Here is a 17,619-nt window from a genome sequence, read left to right on the forward strand (position 1 = left end):
AAAATTCCAGTTCCCACACAGACTAAGACTAAGTGCAAATTGAGACGCGTACAGTACATATGAAGTGACACGATTTTACCCCGCGACACGCACGTTGCACACGTGTAGTGCGGACCTGCTCGTTCTGAGACGTGCGTGACAAGTGTGCCCTTCAGTCAGGGAGACGCGCACATACAAGATGCGGGTTACTGACGTACTGCTTGCCAAACTGACTATGTGTGATTCGCGGATAAAAGAGTTATTATTGATATACCTGAGTTCCGAATCAGATTCTGATAAAAGTGCCTGAAGACGCAGTGTTGCTTTATTCACTAATAAACGAAAAATTCATATCATCAATCAAATGTGTTTTGTTTGAAATGAAAAGATGTCGACAGTTCCAAACCAAGACTAAGATGAGTGGTTCTGATTTTACATACTACTTCAGATTAACTAGATGACAGTTTTCTGAATTATGGAATTATGGAATCGTACATGACACCATTCATTCAATGGATATAATTTACAGGAGCCGATTGCTACTGCACAAAAACTGGAAGTATTTTTGAGGTAGCTGATGAACAGTAACATTAAGATATTATAAAATGTTGCACCTATGTATCCAGTTATTTTACTTTGAACCTATCAACGTAAAACGTATCATAAAGCTCCCTACATACCCTCAGTCCCCTGTCGATGCACATGACAGGAATGAGGAAGCTAGCCAGATGTGCCTTGTTCGAAAAACATTGTCATGAATGTAAGTCTGCCTTTGGCAGCAATACATTTCTGCAAATTAAATGTATAAAGTCACTACACTCTTTTAGGACACTCAGTGGAGTAGTGAATCACCATAATGTGCGCATTTGGGGTTCACAACCCCCTGGCGAGGTCATAGAGTGCACCAGAGGCAGTCCAAAGGTGAATGTTTGGTGCGCGCTATTGGAAGATCGAATTATCGGGCCATTCTTCTTCGCTGAGGCTACCATCACATATGCAGTGTATCGGGACATGTTGCAACTGTATGCTGTTCCTCAGCTGCTTCAGTATCACCCCGATGTCTTGTTTCAGCAAGACGGTGCACCGCCTCATTGGGGTTTGAACGTTCGTGCCTACCTCGATATGACCGTTTCTGGGCGATGGATTGGTTGTGATGGGCCAACGGTTTGGCCTCCACAACCAGAGAGTGGGATGTCTAATACCGATTGGAAGTGACGTAACGCCATTAGACTTCTTTTTATGAGGGTATGTCAATGACGAGGTCTACCGAACACCTGTACCAGATTTTGAAACCCTGCAGTAACGGATAACGACAGTCGTTGAATAGATCCCTCTAGTGATGTTGGCTAATGTGTGGACGGAAGTTGAATATCGCCTAGATGTGCTACGTGCTACCAAGGGTGCTCATGTGGACGTTTACTGGTGTGTGAAAAAAACCTTGATAGTTTGTAAACAATTAGACACCAGTTTCATATTTGTATCTTACTTCTAGCCTGAGTTATCAATTTATGTAATCCGTGAAAGGCTTTTCGGACACCCTGTACTTCAGATCTAGGCCACTTTTTTGCAGGAACACAAAGCGGCCCCAACTACGGAAATTACCCCTTTTCGAATTTTTGTAACAGAACGTACAGTATGTAGTTAACCTTGTTTTACTTTCCTACACTGCTTCTTGATCACATGAGTTTATAATATACCTTACTTCCTTAAACACTGCCCTGTCGTGATGAGCCAACGGTTTGGCCTCCACAATCTCCTGACATAACCCCATTAGACTTCTTTTTATGGGGTTATGTCAAGGACGAAGTCTACCGAACACGTGTACCAGATCTTGAAACTCTGCGATCTGAAAACATTTTGGAAGCAGAAGATATAAGTCCAGTGGCTCATGGCTCACCAGTTAGAGAACTGTGCAGTGATCTCCACAAAAGAAAAAAAAGAAAAAGAAACTATATAAATATAAATATCTGTAACTGAAAAATATTATGTAGTAACGAAAAAAGATGGGTGCTTAAATAGCGAATAACGAAACACTACTCTGTTACAATAAAATTCACAATACGGTCAGACTAGCCGGCCGGAGTGGTCGAGCGGTTCTAGGGGGTACAGTCTGGAACCGCGTGACCGCTGCGGTCGCAGGTGCGAATCCTGTCTCGGGCATGGATGTGTCTGATGTCCCTATGTTAGTTATGTTTAAGTAGTTCTAAGTTCTAGGGGACTGATGACCTCACAAGTTAAGTCCCATTGTGCTCAGAACCATTTGAACCGTTTTTTTAACGGTAAGACTATATTTTTCTGATGCCCAGTGCTACCAAAGCCCACACACGCCATGCCGAAGTGAGCATAGGGGCGGAGGTGGGGGTGAAGTGGGGGGGGGGGGGCGGGGGGGGACGACTGCTCTCCTGCTCCCAACCTCGCCTTTCCCAGAGTACCGACGTGGCGTGCTGCGGAGACAAACTGTGCAACAACCATAACGACGCGCGACCTGGCGCAGGTGCGTGTCGCATCACCATCGCGCCCTGTCCCCATTTGCGCGGTTCCACTTGAACCTGTGAAGTTACAAAAATGCGCGCTGTCCTGCGCCACGCCACACGCGCTACACAAGTCTGAATTTGCTCCTAGCGTAAGGTAGCTACCCGCTGGAACGTCTGGCCTTGCCACTAAACGGTGGCATGTGGTGCTGCATGTAATTGTGAGAAAGTCAGTTACTCCAGCGCACAATACTTAGGGAATCTATAGCCATTCTGGCGCCAAGCAAGTAATTTTGTTTAGTAAAGATTTACTAATTTAAGACAATTTTTCCATTATATATATATCAGGAGAAGGCTACTGATAATAAACACTTTAATACGACAATATTACGACAAGAGAAATCAGTCATTTCAATAAACAGATGAATAATGTTTGAGATAACGATGTTGTACGAACCGATACGATGTTTCACGATTGTAATTACAAGTCACCAGTCGCCGACAGGGTGCATTTCGATCTGGTTCTGTCGTAAGACCATCCTCCGAGGAAACAGTTTTTAGTTAAATTTTATGGATTGTCTCATTATTGTCAAATACCGGTGTTTTCGCAACCAAACACATCATAATGGCATCCGAGCACTTTATTTCAACTAATATAACTTCACGTTTCATCGCCTAGAAATTATAGGATATAGGATTTCCAGAGAAACCGATGGCTCTGGTACTGCTTCTGCGAGGGACACCAACTGCCAGAAATTCGCGGCCAAACAGGTAGGAGGAAATCCTACGCGATAGCTAACTAAAGAGGAACCCCTTGAGTACGAGGTCACAAGTTACGTCTTTAGCAACGCTCGTTTGAAAGTGTTGCGTTAATAACTATGACAGGAGAAATATTGGCTGCTAATGGTTCACTATGTGCATCAGGAGGGCGACAGAAATTGAGTGTTCAGGAGATGAAGAAATCAACATTCTATAGGATTTATGTATTACACTTCACACAATAGACATCGTCCATATTCAAGAAATCTTCAGAAGAACCTATTAACTTGCACCGTGAACTCCGAATGAAAAATGGCGCGTCACAGTGATCGCAAAGGTTCGCACCATCAGTATCGAAGGCGAAATCCTTGGGAGTTACAAACCGTGCAGGACGTTCAGCTAGATATCCAGTCTTCAAGATTGCACATACAATCACATAGGTGCAACAGGGTGCTGAGACCTGATGGGATGTGATGGCACACAACACAATATGAAACAGTCTGTCGCGGAATTTACCGTTCAACTGGGGGTCCCTTAAAAATGGTTCAAATGGCTCTGAGCACTATGCGACTTAACTGCTGAGGTCATCAGTCGCCTAGAACTTAGAACTAATTAAACCTAACTAACCTAAGGACATCACACACATCCATGCCCGAGGCAGGATTCGAACCTGCGACCATAGCGGTCACGGGGTTCCAGACTGAAGCGCCTAGAACCGCACGGCCACACCGGCCGGCGCTGTCCCTTATACGATAATATGTATTATAGGCACGGAAAAAGCATATATGTAAAGGTAGATCCAGTTCGCATGAATTGCAATGTCACACACTTTTCAGGAGGGATAATTAACTCTAAAGGAGTAGCACTTTATACCCAGACCAGGAATCAAGCTAAAATGTTTACCAGCTATCGACCAAAAGCAGTGCTCACACCATAGTCATAGTTGACCTGCGCCAATTTTCCCACGCTTGATTGCTGTCGCGGAAATATTCCCTACAGTTCTTGTAAGATCACGCACACGAGAAAGAATCGTAGGGGGCAGAGCACCTCCAACGCTCGTAACACAATAAATAACTTTTCAGTTTATCATCCTGATGAACAGTCAGCATAATGGTATACGAATACGTTAAAGCATGGACGTTAGCTGATCTTGAGACAACTCTCTTGGTACCTCTTATTTCCAGCTTTCCTTTCACACCAGTTTCCTCTACAAATCTCGATTGGTCGCAGTTGAAAACGAATTTGTTTCTGAACGACGGGATAAGTTTGTTTGTCTCATCAACAAATTTAAGGGCTGATTCCGCAGTTTGCTGTGAATCGTCAAGTTGACGCTCCGTTTGAAATTTCGTTACCTTACAGCTGTCATATCTGCATCACTGTTTTTAGTTATCACTGCATTACTTGAACTCACTGTAATCTATTTCGCGCACAATTTTATGTGCCTAATATAGTATACGAGTTAACTATCATGCCCAGCCTGTAAATTGTATCGACCATCTTTGAAACGGGAAAACATGAATTTTTGTAGCATGTGCTACGTTTCCTCCCTTCAATATCCGTTGTTTCTCTTACTCAATACGCGGTCATACTGCTGCAGACTTATTCTAAATTTATTCATAATTTTTTTTTACTGAGCTGCGTATGATTGTCCATATTCGTAGTTATGTATAGTACCGGCTCCCTGGATAACGGTTGTCCTCTACTACGTTACACTGGAGAGAGATTTGTGGCTCCCTATCCGACAACGATGATGAACTTCATGGCTCGACTCCGGTTTCAGTATCACTTTCACTTGTTCGTTAGTTAGTTAGTTAGTTGGTTGCGTGTTCCATTGATCGAAAGCATGGTACGGAAGCCGTTTGACGTGAAACGTGTCAAAGTTGTTATTTTTATCACGTGGTATCTACAATCATGTGAACGTGAAAAAATTTCTAGCAACCTCAGAAATATGTGCCTATGCATGTCTTCCAGTAACGTATTAAGTAAGCTGATCGTGACGAAGCTGACTGCATAAGGTCTCCGGACCTCTTTGAAATCACAGGACTAAATATGAGTTCACGCTCGCAGATTATCACTACTATGCGCTTTATTACGACAACCTAATAGTGCAAATACCAAAATTTCCCAACTGAAATGCCTTACTCGTCACGTATTAATATCTGCTGCAAATAACTCTAACAGTCTCATAAAATATCAAACTGAAGCTTACACATCACGGTGGCCACGTCCAGCACGAGAGAATTTAAACTGACTTGGCAATATAGGCAAAGTCAGCTGCATTACACTGTATTGGCTGTAATCGTGGGGATGTCGCCAAAAGTTAAAACATTGAACTACAGCAATGCCTCATACCCAAGATATAACTTAAAGAGTGTGAGTAACCTGTCGATAGCTATTACAGTAAATATTTTTGAAATATGTGCAAATATTATTTCGCGATCTAACGAAAACAAGACTGCTAGTGAAATGAAACTACTGCTTAACACGAAACTTCCAACGTTCACTGATCAGCAATTAGTTCCCGACTTTTCCTCTGATGACAGGGATGAAGTCTTTTGCCTGCATGGCATTGTCATCTCATTCTGGTTCACACAAACCCCATCACCCGCTAAATATAATGGAGACTTAACCTTAATTTAAGCACGCCAGACCTCGTCAGCTCCACTGATCCTTGTTAAACCGTTATTCCATCTGCCAAGGAGAAGAAAGTCAGTATTATAAAAACTGTAGCTAACATAATGGGTCTAACCACGAGTAATTAACCGCATTTTAAAGAAAGTTGAGAGTATGACATTACCTTCAGTAAAGTCACAACACCCACCAGCAGGAAAGGAAATTTCTGTCAGTCCGTTCCTAGGCACAGACTCATATCTGGTTGGAAATCTTTTCCGATCCGAATAATTTTCTAACCCAACAACACAACACCGAAACCAGACATACGTGGACTGCTGGCAATCAATTTCCAGAAAGGGTTAGAGCATATTGCGCTGTAAAAGAATGGGTTATTTCGTTCTTTTATGATTTGTTTTCAGTGTAAATACTGTAAAAATTGAAAATAGATAAATGTTACCGTTCTGCACTGCTTCCGCTGCTGCAATCGCTGCCTGAAACTGCCCGAGTACTGCACGTATCATACATACGGATGACTTCGTTTATGACGAGTAGCAACGGTACTTTTGTCAGACGGAAAAAAACTACATTAGAAGGACTGGAAAAACGTTTCTTTTTTTTTCAATCCTTCACCCGCCATGGAGGTCCTCTGGCTTCACGTCAAGTAATCCTAAGTAGAGGAAACATATTATACCGGTATTTTGGATGACACCAACATCTTCAAGATTTGGAAATATTTACAGACAGATTTTGTCCATCAAGAGAGAGATATGGCTATTTGAGCAGCGACAGTCGACTGGCTTAAAGCAGAGAAAACAGTGGAGCTTTAATCATCTGCTGCCAGCAAATCGTTCGTAAGCCTATTACACTTTCAGTGGTGAAAGGAATCATCAGCAGGTGAACCACTGCTGCCCCAAGTGTCCCAGTCATCGGCCACCAACTACGTGAACTACATTTCAAGACCTGCCCCAATTTTCCCACGCTTGATTGCTGTCGCGGAAATATTCCCTACAGTTCTTGTAAGATCACGCACACGAGAAAGAATCGTAGGGGGCAGAGCACCTCCAACGCTCGTAACACAATAAATAACTTTTCAGTTTATCATCCTGATGAACAGTCTGCATAATGGTATACGAATACGTTAAAGCATGGACGTTAGCTGATCTTGAGACAACTCTCTTGGTACCTCTTATTTCCAGCTTTCCTTTCACACCAGTTTCCTCTACAAAACTCGATTGGTCGCAGTTGAAAACGAATTTGTTTCTGAACGACAGGATAAGTTTGTTTGTCTCATCAACAAATTTAAGGGCTGATTCCGCAGTTTGCTGTGAATCGTCAAGTTGACGCTCCGTTTGAAATTTCGTTACCTTACAGCTGTCATATCTGCATAACTGTTTTTAGTTATCACTGCATTACTTGAACTCACTGTAATCTATTTCGCGCACAATTTTATGTGCCTAATATAGTATACGAGTTAACTATCATGCCCAGCCTGTAAATTTTATCGACCATCTTTGAAACGGGAAAACATCAATTTTTGTAGCATGTGCTACGTATCCTCCCTTCAATATCCGTTGTTTCTCTCACTCAATACGCGGTCATACTGCTGCAGACTTATTCTAAATTTATTCACAATTTTTTTTTACTGAGCTGCGTATGATTGTCCATATTCGTAGTTATGTATAGTACCGGCTCCCTGGATAACGGTTGTCCTCTACTACGTTACACTGGAGAGAGATTTGTGGCTCCCTATCCGACAACGATGATGAACTTCATGGCTCGACTCCGGTTTCAGTATCACTTTCACTTGTTCGTTAGTTAGTTAGTTAGTTGGTTGCGTGTTCCATTGATCGAAAGCATGGTACGGAAGCCGTTTGACGTGAAACGTGTCAAAGTTGTTATTTTTATCACGTGGTATCTACAATCATGTGAACGTGAAAAAATTTCTAGCAACCTCAGAAATATGTGCCTATGCATGTCTTCCAGTAACGTATTAAGTAAGCTGATCGTGACGAAGCTGACTGCATAAGGTCTCCGGACCTCTTTGAAATCACAGGACTAAATATGAGTTCACGCTCGCAGATTATCACTACTATGCGCTTTATTACGACAACCTAATAGTGCAAAAAAAATGGTTCAAATGGCTCTGAGCACTACGGGACTCAACTGCTGAGGTCATTAGTCCCCTAGAACTTAGAACTAGTTAAACCTAACTAACCTAAGGACATCACAAACATCCATGCCCGAGGCAGGATTCGAACCTGCGACCGTAGCGGTCTTGCGGTTCCAGACTGCAGCGCCTTTAACCGCACGGCCACTTCGGCCGGCTAATAGTGCAAATACCAAAATTTCCCAACTGAAATGCCTTACTCGTCACGTATTTATATCTGCTGCAAATAACTCTAACAGTCTCATAAAATATCAAACTGAAGCTTACACATCACGGTGGCCACGTCCAGCACGAGAGAATTTAAACTGACTTGGCAATATAGGCAAAGTCAGCTGCATTACACTGTATTGGCTGTAATCGTGGGGATGTCGCCAAAAGTTAAAACATTGAACTACAGCAATGCCTCATACCCAAGATATAACTTAAAGAGTGTGAGTAACCTGTCGATAGCTATTACAGTAAATATTTTTGAAATATGTGCAAATATTATTTCGCGATCTAACGAAAACAAGACTGCTAGTGAAATGAAACTACTGCTTAACACGAAACTTCCAACGTTCACTGATCAGCAATTAGTTCCCGACTTTTCCTCTGATGACAGGGATGAAGTCTTTTGCCTGCATGGCATTGTCATCTCATTCTGGTTCACACAAACCCCATCACCCGCTAAATATAATGGAGACTTAACCTTAATTTAAGCACGCCAGACCTCGTCAGCTCCACTGATCCTTGTTAAACCGTTATTCCATCTGCCAAGGAGAAGAAAGTCAGTATTATAAAAACTGTAGCTAACATAATGGGTCTAACCACGAGTAATTAACCGCATTTTAAAGAAAGTTGAGAGTATGACATTACCTTCAGTAAAGTCACAACACCCACCAGCAGGAAAGGAAATTTCTGTCAGTCCGTTCCTAGGCACAGACTCATATCTGGTTGGAAATCTTTTCCGATCCGAATAATTTTCTAACCCAACAACACAACACCGAAACCAGACATACGTGGACTGCTGGCAATCAATTTCCAGAAAGGGTTAGAGCATATTGCGCTGTATAAGAATGGGTTATTTCGTTCTTTTATGATTTGTTTTCAGTGTAAATACTGTAAAAATTGAAAATAGATAAATGTTACCGTTCTGCACTGCTTCCGCTGCTGCAATCGCTGCCTGAAACTGCCCGAGTACTGCACGTATCATACATACGGATGACTTCGTTTATGACGAGTAGCAACGGGACTTTTGTCAGACGGAAAAAAACTACATTAGAAGGACTGGAAAAACGTTTCTTTTTTTTTCAATCCTTCACCCGCCATGGAGGTCCTCTGACTTCACGTCAAGTAATCCTCAGTAGAGGAAACATATTATACCGGTGTTTTTGATGACACCAACATCTTCAAGATTTGGAAATATTTACAGACAGATTTTGTCCATCAAGAGAGAGATATGGCTATTTGAGCAGCGACAGTCGACTGCCTTAAAGCAGAGAAAACAGTGGAGCTTTAATCATCTGCTGCCAGCAAATCGTTCGTAAGCCTATTACACTTTCAGTGGTGAAAGGAATCATTAGCAGGTGAACCACTGCTGCCCCAAGTGTCCCAGTCATCGGCCACCAACTACGTGAACTACATTTCAAGAATTGGTGGCACTCGACCATCCAATGCTGCACTCATTTCTCATTCCGACAACCAATAAAAGGTCTGACCACATGCCTGTCACGTGAGGTGACTATCCCATTTGTTACAGCAAGATGAGCACCCAAACAGCTAATTAGTTCTCATTATCATATCAAACGTAGCTGTACACCGCTATGTAATACGTAATTGACCACTGGATGTCACGAGACACGAACCCCCTGATACACAAGTAGACGCGAAGTACTATTTTAGTAGGTAAGGTAACTGCACAATGGGTCGGTCTGGAGAGCTCAGTCAACGTGGACTAGTCAGTGAAAGCCACGTGACTTACAAACCTCCTACAGCGGCTCGAGTCGACTCTTCATGAAGTGAAAATGCGAAACAACAACCACAGATAAATCAATTCAAGATAGATGTCGCGCACAGAGCGACAGGGACAGCCGAGCACTGCAGAATGAGTTTTTAAAATTCGCATGAAATCGGCGGTAGAAATCACTTGTGAAATCTAAAGAGGTACCAGCAATCCAGGTAGCACAATGACAGTGCGTGTGGTGCTAAGAGAGTGGAATGGACGAAGCAGCTCCAAACATTTCTGTAGTCAATGATAGGTGACATTTGAGGTGGCGTAAAGAGTTACGGTACTGGACAGCGAATGACTGGTGATGAGTGATTTTGAGAGATAAATAAGACTATGCCGTGTTGAAATCTGATGGTAGGATCTGTGTTTGGTGGATGCCTGGAGAATTTTACTCCCATCATGTTTGGTGCCAACATGGTGTTATGTTAGAGGGGTGTTTTTCATGGTTATGTTGCAGTCCTCTTATTTTTCTCAAAAAAACGCTAATGCTGAAATATATGAACGGATTTTACAGTATTGTATACGACGTATAGTGGTGGTACGATTCGATGATGATGATGATGATGATGATGATGTTTGGTTTGTGGGGCGCTCAACTACGCAGTCATCAGCAACCGTACAATCTTTGCACAGGCCAATTTAGCCACTTTCATGATGACGCTGATGAAATGATGAGGACAACGCAAACACCCAGTCCCCGGGCAGAGAAAATCCCCATCCCGGCCGGGAATCGAACCCGGGACCCCGTAGTGCCGAGGCAGCAACGCTGTGCACTAGACCACTGGAACGGTTAGGAAATGATGTTCCTGTAAACGTGACAATGCAGCTTGTCATAAAGCGGCATCTGTCAGGCAATGGTTCGTACACAGTAATGTTACGAAAATGGACTGGTCTGCCTTGCGACCACCTTTCGGATGAGTTAGGATGCCGACTATCTTCTCTTGATTCGGCGGTTTTCTTCCTACTAACAGTGTGTCAAATTCCCAATTGAGACTCAGTATCTGAGTAAAAGGTATCTATCGATTTTGTCTTAAAAATAGATGAGGATATAATAGCAAACATTCAGTCGAGTTTCAGTGATATCCTGTTGATAAATTAGCTAGTGAAATGTGTTATGTGTTATGATTAATCCTTTTTCACTACAGATGAGTAATTACAGTAATTGATTGAGTAGTTAAAGCTGAGAAGAAATATCTGCATACAGTTGGATGAACGGAACCATATTTTTAGCAAATAAATCTATAATCGCAGTCGGGTTTTAACTATAACGACAAACACCTGAAATTTGTATAATTCTGTCTCATTAAATTCAAAAAAAGGCTTTATTTCATTATATCAATTACAGGTTGAAAAATGGGTCTTCTTAAATAGTACGAATTACCGAAAGTCGCAACTCTTCTTCAGTATCGTGTTTCATTATATCGAAGAGAGTGAGAATTCAAGTATCTCATTCCTCTGTAAACAATTGTAACTGTATTTAATATGTTAGTCGTCTTGTAAGATACTGAGAGAAGATTTGGTTCACAGTTCAGTACTGTTACGCATTTAAGTATGTCCTGCCGGCTGGTGTGGCCGTGCGGTTCTAGGCGCTACAGTCTGGAACCGAGAGACCGCTACGGTCGCAGGTTCGAATCCTGCCTCGGGCATGGATGTGTGTGATGTCCTTAGGTTAGTCAGGTTTAATTAGTTCTAAGTTCTAGGCGACTGATGACCTCAGAAGTTAAGTCGCATAGTGCTCAGAGCCATTTTTAAGTATGTCCGCATATATTAATTTCAATTTTATATTTCCTTGCCTCATGCACTTCCTATATACCACATGGCTTTGCCTATCGTCGTTTCTTCTGGCTATGATAATTATTTTAACTACATACCTATTTATTTATTTATTCATCCAGGGATCACCTCACAGTGATATAGAATATGCCACCATAACACAATCAAAATAAATATAACCTGTGTACATACGGAGTGAAATATATTTATAACGATAGGAAACAGTTTCTCATACCGTCTGGAAGATTTTCCCCTTAGAGATGTGCACCTTTATCTTAAGAAGTTTTACTTCTTTCATTTCATTAACAGTTTCAGAAAAACTTCGTGTAAAACAGTTATATAATTTAAGATGATCCTGATAGCACACCGGATAAAAGTAATATTTCTTCCCGTGGCTTTTAACATTTCCGTAGTATACTACAGTTTCTTTTAAAAGAAGTGAATATCATCGTTTAAAGATGTACCACAACGCGTTAATACCTTTTGCGAGGCAGGGTGATTTTTTTCCCCTTTGGACTGGGCAGCGGTTAAAGCGACCTAGTTCGCATTGGGTATTATACTACGTTTTTCCCGCCGTAACAAAATAAAGGAAAGTTGATGACGACGATCGAGCAAAGTTCCAAAAGAGAAACTTCCCTCTCCCAGCTCTACCCTTTCTTTTGTTCGGCCACCACAACGAGGTTAGAAAGTGCGTCTGTTCTCAAATAAAAGCTCACCTCTGGGGAGAATCGGGTTCCCTCCCTGCTGCCTTCGGTGTCGAAAGAAGCATTACCACACCTGTTACGGCTCGTAGCTTTTCTTTCCTCTTTCAATTACAGTAATTGAGGAAAACTCTTATTCAGGCGCAATCCCGTAAATCATTAAATCTTGTCAATAATTTTAGCTTTATAAGTGTTATTAAATCTTATTAGTAGTTAATCCCCATTAACCAATTATTAGACCGAATTCTTTCTGATACTAATGAGGGGAAAACCAAGATAATTGCTCAGATAACTCATAAATTCGTATTTTCTTCCTACTTACCTATAAACGAAACAATCGGGGAACACAGTCAGCAAAATCAGTGCGATATCTTGTATATCATACGTGTGATAGAAACGACTACTCAATATTAAATTTGTACGGGATTTTATTTGTGGAATTTGTTTGTTTTATGGCAGTATCTCTGATTCTATGCCTTCATGCTGAGATAATACCTCGGTGCCATTTATTTGGGACATTAGCGTTTCATTCTTACTGCGTAGTAAACCCTTGGACTACTTGATGCTACTTCTCTCGTTACCAAGACACACTATTTAAAAAAAATCACTTTCCTACTAACATTCGAAATAATATATTGTTTGAACTTACTGAACTTTTAAAAAAAGATATATTATGATTGAGGAATTGTACATAAAATAATGACAGAGACCTTTGGTCTGAAAAGGATGGGCCAAGAACTGAAAATGAGCGCGTTTGTCAAATTTCTTATAGACCTTCAAACGATGTTTCATGTTCACGTAGACGTAATTCTGTATGGATTATCACATCATGAAGTCAAGTGGCGCAGGTTCTGTCCATCAAACTGAACCACATCTTCCTTTCCCTCATTCAGGAACGTTTGATAACCACATTTTGGTTGGATTTGTATGTCCTACTACGTCACCAAGAACATACACAGGAAGGCAGCGTATTACAACTTACGGACAGTTGACAGAAGTATTGCATTATACGTTTCACTTCTCTAACTTACTTAGCCGCTGTATGAGCAGGTTCCGTCACCTTGGAAACTTATATACAGTCTAAGACAAAAAGATTTTTGAAAACAAAAAAATAAAACAGCAAAATAAAATAAGTGAACATAATGAAGAAATTATCCAAATGAAACGGAAATCGTTAGATCGGTGTATATGTGCAGAAAACAAATGATCACAATTTCAGAAAATATGGATGGTTTATTCAAGAGAATGGGCCGATGTCTAGGGTACTGATGACCTCAGATGTTAAGTCCCACAGTGCTTAGAGCCTTTTTTTTTTTAGTACCGTTACTCCACCTTTGGCGTTATTCAGACAGATGTTCGGCTTGGAATTGATTGATAGAGTTGCTAAATGTTCTCATGATGCATGTCGTGCAGAATTTTGCTCAATTGGCGAATTAGATCATCACAATCCCAAGATGGTTGGAGAGGGCCCTATCCCTAATGCTCCAAATGATCTCACTTGGGGGAGATATCCAGCGGCCTTGCTGGCCAAGGTACGGTTTGATAAGCACGAAGGCAAGCTGCAGGAACTCACGCCGTGTGTGGGCGGGCATTATCTCGCCGAAATGTAGGACAAGAATGACTTTCCACGTAGGGCAAGAATAAGGGGCGCCGAATACCGTCGACTTACCGTTGTGGTGTAAGGGTGCAGCGGATGACAGCCAAAGAGAAATGAAGAGAAATCATTCCTGGTTGTCGGACCAAGCGCCAATTGAACAGGATGTGGCAATGTACCATTGAGAAGGACATCCATCAACTTTATCAACCAATACTAAGCCGAATTATTGCTTGCATGAGAGCCATAGGTGGACCATTGTGTTGCTGAATTACTCCATTTGTGAAGCTCTTTCTGTTGAATAAATCACCCAATTTTTCTGAAATTGTTTGTCTGTACACGCACATCACACCTACCGACTCCCATCCCATTCGGCTAATTCGTTCCTGGTGAATCGTTTTCTTTATCTTAGAGAGTATTTGCATACTTTTTCCAGCTATGAAAATTTTGATCATCATCGTGGGAAACCTCTGAATTTAAATAACAGTTCATTGTGTTAAGACCTAGATTTATATAACTGTGGCACATTATTATGATTCTACGTCAAAAACTTAATAGCAGTGTAGAAAGTTTAGCTCCTGTGCTATCTATGGGAATTTCGTTTCCCTGAGTTCCGAAAAATGTGAAAACGATATACAACTCTCTCTTGTTCTTCTTCCTCTTCGAACTTCCGCATGCGAAGGTCCTGTATAATTATTAGTGTAATTTATAATGAAATGATAACAAGGAGCATTAAGTGGAATCCAGGGTGTCCCAGGAGGAAAAGTTAATAATCAAAGATATAACAGGAACGATCGTTCGAAGCAAAAAGGTCTAGTAAACACGGTTTCTAAAATGTATAGCATAAGAGTTATGTGCACTTTTTCTCTTCAGTAATATGAAACAATACTCCTCTAATGCAAGCTTTTCGTATTCCATAAGAGAATGTAATTGTAGGGCTATATAACATGTAGGTGAAATGTGTATGCAAACACAAGCGAAATATGTTATATGTACGTGAAATATATTTGAGATTTTCCAAGGGTAAAACGCTCATTGGTTCACGTATTAGTTACAACTCGAAAAGAAATATGAGAACCACCAGCCTCCTGTGAGTGTCATAGCGTGGAGAGAGCCAGGAGGATGAGGAAATGGACAAACAGCGGGTAGAAGGGGGAAACTGGCCGAGATAGGAGGAGGAGGAGATGGAGAGAGATAGTGGAAGGGGAAATAGACAGAGGGAGCGTAGAGAAAGAGATGAACACAGAAAGGGAAGTGGACGTGATGAACAGGGAGACGGGGTGGAAGAGACTGACAGAGAGAGGGGAGGAGGAGACGTACAAAGAGAGGAGGAGGAGATGGAAAGATGAGGAAGGAGCAGATCGACGGAAAAGGAGCAGATTGACACAGAGAGTAGGGAGGAGGAGATGAACAAAGAACGCAGGTGGAGCAGGTGGACATAGAGAGGCTGTGGAAGAGTTGAGCTGAGAGTGAAGGTGGAGGAGGTGGGCACAGAGAGGATACGGAGGAGATGGATAGAATGAGAAGGACGGTGGTGACGGGTATAGAGGCGTGGGAAAAAAAGATCATATAGGTAGAGATAGGGGTTGGACAGATATTCCTAAATCATCTACTGGATTGTAAGGCGTACCCATGAGCAGGTTTAGACTCAGATGACAAAAAAATATTGATGAATAGTAGGCTGAAGTTTAAGAGATCGGTCAAGAAGAATCAATGTGCAAATAAGTGGGCTGCAAAGTATTAAGGAATCAAGAGATACGCTTGAACTTCACTAAGGCTGTAGATACAGCAATAAGGAATACCTCAATGGGCAGAACAGTTGAAGAGAAATGGACGTCTCTAAAAAGGGCACTCACAAAAGTGGGAAAGAAAAACATAAGTACAAACGAGGGAATTGCGAAGAAACCATGGGTAACAAAAGAAATACTCCAGTTGATCGATGACAGAAGAAAGTACAAAATTGTTCAGGGACATTCAGGAACACAGAAATACAAGTCGCTTGGGGATGAAATAAATAGCAAGTGCAGCAAAAGCTAAGACGAAATGGCTGCATAAAAAATCCCAATTAATCGATAATAAATGATTGTCGGAAGGAGTGTATCAGCGTATAGGGAAGTGAAAACAAAGTTCGATGAAATTAAAAGCAAGATTGATAACATCAAGTGTGCAATGTTAAATGCAGAGAAGAGAGCTGATAGGTGGAAAGAGTACATTGAAGGCCTCTATGTGGGGAAAGATTTGTCTGATGTGATAGAAGAAGAAACAGGAGTCGATTTAGAAAAGATAGGGGATTTAGTACTACAATCGGAATTTAGAAGAGCTTTGGAAGACTGAAGATCAAATAAGACAGAATGGATGGACAACACCCCATCAGAGTTTATAAAATTGTTGGACAAATGGGAACAAAACGACTATTCACGTTGGTGTGTAGAATGTGTGAATCTGACGATGTACCATCTGAATTTCGGAAAAATATCAGCTACACAATTCCGAAGACAGCATACAAAATTAATAAAATAAAATAAAATAAAATATTATATTAATTATTTTATCTGTATGATTGTCTCTCCTATGAGTCGTCAGGTTTTAATTATTCGGTATCAGACGCTTGACAATGGCTTTTTCGTAAAGGCAATGTTACTCGTAGTTGACCGTGAAATAAAACTGAAATAATCGGACTTTGTAATTAAATCGTCTCCAAAGACTGCTGCGGTAGGTGCGGACTCATAATCTAAATCTCAATTTTACAATAATTTGCCAGCCATGCCAAAACGTCGTACAGAGGTGATTGTCTACTAAACAAAAAAATTACACAGTTAGTTAAATCAGATATATTCAATGAATAAGCCTACAGTTCATAATCCTACTTACTTTTATAAATATAAATTCTTTACAGAATCGAGTGCCTAGTGTGGTTGCAACTCGCAGTAATTTTCTATAACATGAAAAATGGCGGTGTGCCAGACAATAAACTAAAATACGTGCTTCTCGCACCACTTCAACCAGAGCTCCCTTTTTCTTAATCAAACATACGAGTAACGTAATTGTGCTTTTGTTTTATCAGCGACACAGCGCTGCAGTTGTGTGCCATAGGCTTTATTTATTTGTCACTGATTATTTATTTAATTAATATCTCGCGTTTCCGAGGAAACTCACGCTCGGCATGCAAATGTGCCTTTATATTGCCCCCTGAATTGCGAGGCGAAAGGACACACCTGCAGGAGAGCAATTCACCTAAAGGCACAAGAAAATCTAAGTTATCTACAACTATTTACATGACCTACATTATACACATTATACACATTATATACAAACTTTGAATGACGCGGGTGCGCCGTAAAAGTTCTTATGTTGGCAGATAGAGTGCGTGCATGCGCAGAAGCGTCTGTGTGACTGCCGTTATGTCGTACAGTTAGATCACGCGGCACAGTATTGCAGTTCATATTGTTCGTGTGCGCGCGTTTCTCAGTCGTTGCACAAAGAAAATATTCAACCAAGATTACATATGAAGACTACATTCTATGACAGGTAACTTAGTTTTAAATTTACAATATTCGTTATAACACAATACAACT

Source organism: Schistocerca piceifrons, chromosome 7, assembly GCF_021461385.2.
Source record: "Schistocerca piceifrons isolate TAMUIC-IGC-003096 chromosome 7, iqSchPice1.1, whole genome shotgun sequence".
NCBI classification, from domain to species: Eukaryota; Metazoa; Arthropoda; class Insecta; order Orthoptera; family Acrididae; genus Schistocerca; species Schistocerca piceifrons.